Source organism: Pyxicephalus adspersus, chromosome 11, assembly GCF_032062135.1.
Source record: "Pyxicephalus adspersus chromosome 11, UCB_Pads_2.0, whole genome shotgun sequence".
Classification (NCBI taxonomy): domain Eukaryota; kingdom Metazoa; phylum Chordata; class Amphibia; order Anura; family Pyxicephalidae; genus Pyxicephalus; species Pyxicephalus adspersus.
Window position 1 is genome coordinate 7,833,218 of NC_092868.1, and position 8,117 is coordinate 7,841,334.

General features: G+C 37.0%; 1 long non-coding RNA gene across 1 annotated transcript; it reads left to right on the top strand.

Annotated features, from left to right (window-relative positions):
- Nucleotides 1-1,997: 1,997 nt before the first annotated feature.
- LOC140341514 (uncharacterized) lies at nt 1,998-5,597 on the top strand. Its single transcript, XR_011922895.1, has 3 exons — nt 1,998-2,188; nt 4,507-4,653; nt 5,190-5,597. It is a non-coding gene; the product is annotated as an uncharacterized lncRNA (long non-coding RNA).
- The last annotated feature ends 2,520 nt before the right edge of the window (nt 5,598-8,117 follow it).

Genomic DNA, 8,117 nt, shown 5'->3' on the forward strand with positions numbered 1-8,117 from the left:
GAGTGCAAATGTCAGACTATAAAAAAACACAAACAAAAAAAAAGAAATAAAATCATGACAATTTATTCAGAAAAGGAATATGCACATAGTACATTCAAATACCAATATGTAACAAAGGCAACAGGGGGGTTTAGTAGGATTTTGTGGAAGTAGGAGGTGTGGAAAACCATGCAGAAACCATGCAGACATTTGTACTCAATACTTGTAGAAAAAATGACACATTGCTGAAGAATTGCTAAACTACCGAAACTGGCATTACAAACCAGGCACAAAAACATTGCAGCAACAGATGAAACTAACAATAATGAGGATTACAAAGTCACATCACCGCATAACATCCAAACACTTCATGACAACCCCCACCCCCGCATACCAGTCCAGGTAAATAATAATAATGAAGTTGCATAAGTATTTATATGCATTTAATTGTATTTTGACATAAATACACAAGTGAAATCACTGTTTTTTTAAACCACCTTTGACAATAATCCTTTTTTCAATTATGTGATTTCTATCAAGACAAACTACAATGACATTTTAATTAGATCACAAATGCTTGGTGAGAATTTTTTACAATTCATACTATTGTGAAATGACATAATATGAAGTGCTTACTAGTATATATACAGCTTGATCTCAATTAGTTTGCCGGTGTTGCAAACCAAACCAAAAAGTATAAAAACAGTGCAACAAATGTAACAATAAATAAATTTTTTGTGAATAAGTACAATGTAACCTAAAAAAGTACCACTTACCCAAAAGAAGATGAAGCATTAAAGCTTCTAATTGACCTGTAATGGACTGTAGATACGCACAGAACAGAGAGAAGGTGTGCGCTAATTAATTGCTATGATCTCACCATTGACAGCTTAACAGATCCTCCTTAATCGCGCAGCTGAAATCTAATAGCCTTAATTGGCGAACTCATTATTATCAAGGCAGGAATCCGGCTGGAAGTGAAGGCGTGTGTACGAGCACACTCGGTTCTGGACCGCGGGAAACCGGCTCGGTTGAAGCACGACAGTGCGTGCGTCCAGCGTACGCGCATTACATTGATGAATCAGGGCCCATGTATCTGATGTGGTTATTGATCTTAATATCCAATGTTCACTTGAAGAAACCTTTTATCACACAAAGAACAATAAAGTTGGGTCTTAATGGTTGCATTTCCCAAAATGTGTACTAAATTTATAGTTATATGATTTTTTTATATATAATATACTGGTATTCTGATTGTTTTTTGGTTTTCTATACCCTTTTGATGTTCTTCTTCTTGTCCTTTTTTTTCAGGATACCCCCCCTTATCTTATTACTGTATATACTCCTTTCCCCTTTTAACCCTTTCCTGATGACTCTCCTTTCCTCTTTCTCGAGTCCCACCTAGTGTTCCTTCATGCCCCACATGTTAACTTTATTGTCTTTTATTTAAACATTTTCAATCTGTAGACCGTTTGATAACTACTATCTGTGTTGACGTTTGATGATTCATTAAAGCAGACATGAACTAAAATGTTTACCTTACACCTTAAAGAATAGAGAAAGGGTTTAAAACCCTTTCTTTTAAAAAAAAAAGGGCAAAGCCCTTGCCCTTTCTGTCTTGATCACTAAATGGGAGCGCAAAGCCTCCAGGGATACGCATCATGCATTACAGCAGGCTTCTGGCTGCTTCTTCTGTGCATGCCCGATCTCCAGATGCTTGTTCTTCAATGGAGCATTCTTTGTTTTCCTATCTACCTCACCCAATATTGTGACTTCGCAGAGAGAGATCAGGTACGTACGGAAAAGGCAAAAGAAAGGAAATATTTTAAAGGAGGAAGCACTGGATGATTCCAAGACGACGTGGGACCCGATCCAGAAAAACCTTCAGGGGCATTGACAGATCTGAGAAGGTAAAGGTGAGTGGGTTTTTTATTCCCAGGTAATTTTTCTCCACTTTTATTAAAGAAATATTGAAATGTCAAAGTACTTAACTTATGTTACAGGTGTTTTTTAATCATTTTCATGCTGAAAACGTTTTAATAAATGGAATTTTTTTTTGTAGACGAAACCTACCATTCTGTTCAGAAACGTTGCTCACTTAACGTGCCTTGCAATACTACACAGTATACTTTTGCCAGTGAAAACATTAATTGTAACATTGTAACAACATGCTGTGAAGGGAATCTCTGCAATGATGGGCCATTTCAAAGTGAGTATAGCTGAGTTTATATCTCCAATCTGCCACAGCCACAACTTTTTTATAGTCCAAAAAACATGAAGGCCTTAGGACAGGGGTCTGCAACCTGCGGCTCCGGAGCCGCATGAAGCTCTTCAGCCTCCTTGTTGTGGCTCCCTTCGGCTGCCGCGGGGAGATCTCTGATGGGGGATCCCCTTCCTTCCAAGACACTGCGGAGGAGGGGGATTCCATATCCGGTGTTCTAATGAAAAAAATCTACCAGTGAAATAAATAACAGGTAAAATTAAAAAAATATTAAAACTTTTAAAAGTTTATAAACTGTGTTATGTTTTGCGGCTCCAGACTGTTTTTCTTTAGTGGAAGAGGAGGCAAAATGGCTCTTTTGATAGTAAAGGTTGCTGCCCCCTGCCTTAGGGAATTTTAAGGCACTATAGAAAGTGTCACACAATTTTTTTTGGAATTTTAAACATAAAATTGTATTGCTAAAAAATCAAAGATATATTTATGGTAACAAATGTACGTCCAATCTTACACAGTGTTCAAAGCGTTTTGCAAAATAAGCTTCCTCTGGACTAATGAAACTGGAGTCATGTTTAGACTTTTCAAACTAACATAGGCAGTTAAATACATACCTTACAATTTTACATATTAGAAAATGTAAAATATATATTTTTCCATAAACTTACATGATAACTTTCATATATTAAGACTAGATCAGCTGAAGACTACTACCACAATGTTTTGGCATTATAGATCCAAGGGGGAGCCAACTTGGCAGTCTGGGTGTCCACAATGTCTGCATAGACATTTTAAAAGGGCCATGTCATGGGGTCTATAGGTCTTTCTGTACTGTAGACAGAATTATAAAATATCAGGTAGTGGAGGTGCTCCTCATATTTACGGAAAGAGAAGAATCCTTATTGAAGAGGTTGCAGGGGGAACTTGCACTGATGACTTGACTTAAGGTCATCATCAATCAGGGCATAGGCAGATCCAACACTCTCATTAACGTTCCTGCAACCTCTTCAACTGGAACTTTGATTTTCATTCCGCGAGGTTTTGGATGCAGCTGAACGTCCGAAGCGCTCTGCATCCCTCACATTAGTATGGATATTCTCAAACATTTCAATCCATTTATAGACCCCTCCATGAGACTGAACTTTATCCTGATATAGAACATCACAGCCCCAATAAAGAAAAGAAAAGGGGTTGCAATTAGCTGTACTACGACCATTCACTGCCTTTGCCTGTCAAATGTGCAGATGTTTTTTTTTTAACCCGCACTGCTGTGAGAGTCCCCAAGAAGATAGGATGGTGTCAGCCACAGTGGGGGGCATAAAATCCTCAGGTAGTTGAATTTGACAATGGATCTATGTTGCTGAACAAAGAGGCTGGGTCTATTTCTGGCAAAACAAACCTCCATATATTTTGCTGTACTGTTGAAAGAAGGCATATGGCTTGGGATGGTAAAGGATTAGGAGACACATAGACATGACCCTCTTTAGTGGCCATCCATAATGATCTTTTTGAAATTTAAGGTGAATAATTTTTTTTAATAATATAAAATCTACTATTTACAAACCTTACAGCATCCTCTTAAAATGATTTGTGAATTGTTCCTCGAAGTCTCATGCAATAAACATCTCCCCAGTTAACGTTATTTTTAATTTATTCTGCTGAGCTTTCACCATTTTCAAAGAAAATTTTTTTGAGCATAATTCAACAATTCCACTCATCATCACTTCTGTAGTGATGTAAAGCTATCATGTCTTTTCTAGATAAACATGAATATGGTATGGGGGTTGTGGTGGGTTCCCCTTAAGACTTAAATAAAGTATGAAATAATAATGAATAAAGTATGTACATGAATTAGTTTCGAACCCTATTAGAGGTAAGCATTTATGAAACCTGGGAGAAGAGGTGTTTTTTGGCAAACAATATATCATTTAATTTGGTGTGCAAATTAGACAAAGCTAAAAAATTACATTAAATTTTTATAGTGGAAAATCAATCTAGATAACATCAGGTGGTGAGAGGGTAACTAGGTCTCAGATTCGCCAATAGAGCTTAAAGCGCTGCTCTGATCACATAGGCAGGTCAAGCGGCCTATTTAACCCATGAAGCGTGCTCTCCTTACCAAGACCTAACTAACTAATTTACACACTGAATTCAATGATATATTGTGTGTCAAGAAACAATACAAAACCAAGAGGATCACGTATCACCCATTCCGAGTGAAGATTTGCTTCTGATGTCAGTTGTCCATGTCCTTCTTTATCATTACGTTCTGTTTCTTATATGTTACTCTTTTTTTGTCCACAATTATAAAGTGCCAGAAATTCCAATTGTCAAGAAGGGATATGAGTGTCCAGCTTGTTCTTCCGTTGATATTAAACTATGCACTGCAAAAAAAATTACAACCTGCAGAAATGAAAGTGACAAATGTGCTGAATTTGTTGGAGTGTTAAAAAGACCTGGTAAGTTTTTTATGTTTTGTTTTTAATCCTCGCTGTTTTTTTTATTCTATAATGTCTCCATTATAGAAAGGATGGGAAGTCCATACATTCTAAAAATTTACAAGAACAGGTTTTGAGGGATAATCTTCTATAGAAAAATAGTAAAGACTGACAGAAAAAGGGCAAGCGATCCATCAAGTCTACCTGTTTTTTTAATAAATGTTTTCCATTTTTGTCTTAACATAGGGCTATGTTTGTCCCAGGCATTTACAGTTGAGTCTGTTCCTAGCATAAACTACTGTAATCTTTAAGTAAATAATACCTTAGTTAGTTGTAAACTAATTTTCCATCATAGTCATGTCCCTGTAAAGGAATGTAAGTCAAAATTCCTGAGTTTTGAATTTGTTAAAATTCCAACTGCCTTACTTGCGTCCACTCAGAATACAAACAGTGAGTAGATTTACACAAGTAGAGAGTGTTAAATTTAATCAGTTTTGTCATTAAGTGTTTATGTTTTACTGGATTGTCCCTTTAATAATTAATATTTTCTTTTATAGATGGTGTAGAGCTGAACTTTACAGCCCAGGGGTGTGTTTCTCATCATGTTTGTACACATGACTTCAGCCAATTGATTGGGTGGTATGTGCAAAGTACTAAAGATTTTAGGTGCTACCACCCCAAGAAAAACCCAAGTTTGGAATATTCAGAAGAATGAAGTGATATATGGCAGGAAAAGGACATACCATCTCAAAATAAAATTTAACCGTGTCCTGCAGGCAAAAATAATTTTAGCATACTTGCATGAATGTGCTGCATTATTTGCTTGGGTTTTCAAAAAAAACATCTCTGCAAAGAGCCTTTTAATACTCTAAGAAACATAACTGAAAATACATTTACATGTTTAAATACAAATTGATCTGAATATAAATTGTGCTACTATTTCACCTGAAAATATATGCTTTGTCTTGAATATAATCCTAGGCCACAAAATGTATCTCTCAATGCTAATTTTCAAAACAGTAAAAAGTAACATGAATAAATATATTTATTATGTGTTTTTTTAAAGAATTATTTAAATGTTAAGAAATGACATTTTTTATTTTAAGTAGTTTGTACTTGAGTTGGTTATGATGAATCACCTGTGCGTTATTGTTGGCCACCACTAGATGGCACTGCATCCTCATGGAAGTTATGTAACAAACTCATGTCTCATGTCTTTATTGACAAGAATTTTAAACACACTGTATAAGAAGGCACAGCACCATCTTATAGTGTGACCCAGGTATAGACGTACATTCTTTTTCTATTGGCATTTTAACAAAAAATATCTGCATAACACTATGCTAGTAAACTCCCTTCTGGAAATCACATAGGTAATTATATTCATGATTGAGTGTTTTTGTAGATTGTCTCAACTCAGGTTTCTGGTGGACTACAGGTTTAAATGCTTCTTGTGCAAATTGTGACATTTTTGGTCAAATCAAGACAATTTTCATATGCATACTACTGTATGATACTGTATTATGCAGTCATATACAGTATTGTGAGATTCCTCCAGAATACAAAATAACTTTAGGTTGAAAAAGCCACGACTAAACAAACCTAAACAGTGAACTATTAATAATGGTATCACCAAAGTTCACTCTAAACCTCTCAACACCAGCAATCCTATTTATTAATGAGAGAAAGGTCGGAAGAAACACCCAAATGTTATTCCAAAATACCATCTACACGGTTGAATGGATATTAGGGGTTGTTCCTATTTAATCACATATATCATATTCTTTAGGAAAAAAACATAATATATTCAGTTATTGAAAAAGAGGAATATACTTTTTTTATTACATATATGATTTATATTCGGTCTCAATAAAGATTTGACATGCCTGGCAGAATCTGCTTCTGTGGGAATTTTGAGACTGACATCATATTTCAAAAACATATAATCTGTATGTTAGAAACAGTAACATTGTTAACTACCACATAAACTTTTGATGGTCTAAGATTGGGCTAGACCAATATTGCTGATGTCTGTAGGCAAAGATAGATCATGTAAGTTTTAAAAAAGTCTCAAAGAGTATATAAATCTGTTCTGCTAAAAGTATTCTCTTTCTGTCGGTTTCTGTCACACTTTCATCCTTCTTGCTAAAGCGACAGCACCTCTTTGCTGTACATGTAGGTAGTTATAACCTCAGCTGCACCTGCCGTTTCAGATTTAATAAGTATCGTCCCTCCCATCGACCAATCAAGAAATTGCCGTCTTATCTCCCTTGGCTATTTAGCTGTCTCAGACACAGTGCTCAGTGTTTCTGCAACATGTCTCCACTAGTGCCAAGTCCCCTAGTTCTGCTGAGCATTTGCTATACATCTGTCTTTTAATTGAGTTCTTTCCCAGTTCAGCTCCTGCGTTCACCCCTTGTCTCCTAGTCTGTTGTTTCCCTGCCTGTTCCCTTGTGCTGTTCCAGTGTTCCCTTGTGTCTGTGGTGACCCCTGTGCCTCTTGTGTTCCCCTGTGTCTGTGGTGACCCCTGTGCTTCCTGTGTCTCATGTTATCCCCTGTGTCTCTGCTTACCCCTGTATCACCTGTGCCTTCCGGTAGCTGACAACTGACTGTTCACAATGAGCAAAGTTTCTCGTGATACCCTCCATGAAGCTGTGAGGGAGGTCCTCCTGGGGGATCTAGAAGTAGTACAGGCAGAATATGTGAGAAAACTTGTAGAAACTTTAGATCAAATTGAAAAAGATGTTGCTCGTGCCTCTCCTTTCTCTCCACAGGAACCTACGCATCCTTTCCAGCCGGGAGATGTAGTGATAGTCCAGCGCCTGGCAAAAGGACGAAAACAGACTGAGTTCCCACATATATGTTTAATTGAAGTGGCCACTCCACAGAGCATAATAACACAGCTGTGGTACAGCAGACTTCAGTATCCCAAATTCACATTACCTTCCCCCATATATTACTATTAATATAGTGATATATTGGGGAATGTCATATCTGGAAGCCAAGGGAATTGATAAGCATCATGGTAAGCACCTTTAATGTCACAGCAGCCCATAATTGTTTTAGATTTGATTGGGTGTGCCCCAACCTCCATTGGATGAATGGCTCTCCAGGAAATAATGTTGGATACGCTAATGTCAAAGCATACTTGCAATATACATATAATAGCACTAGAAAGTATAATGGTACAGGCATGAAGGCACCACTACGTAATGTCAGTAATAATATGAGCTGTAATGCCACCCATCCGGTGCCTGGAGTGAATGCGTGTAAGCCGTGTACTGGGGGCTTTCTAGGATACAGCGAAGTCACAAACAGGGAAGGCAACACGGACACCAGCTTGTGTAAAACAGAATGTACTTTACTGAGTAATATAAACATGAAGAAAATTCCAAATATAAAGACAAAGAAAATTACATTACATACACTCAGCCCAGAGGACAGCACAGCGCCCTCTTTCAAAATTGTTTTTTATGACCTGCCAC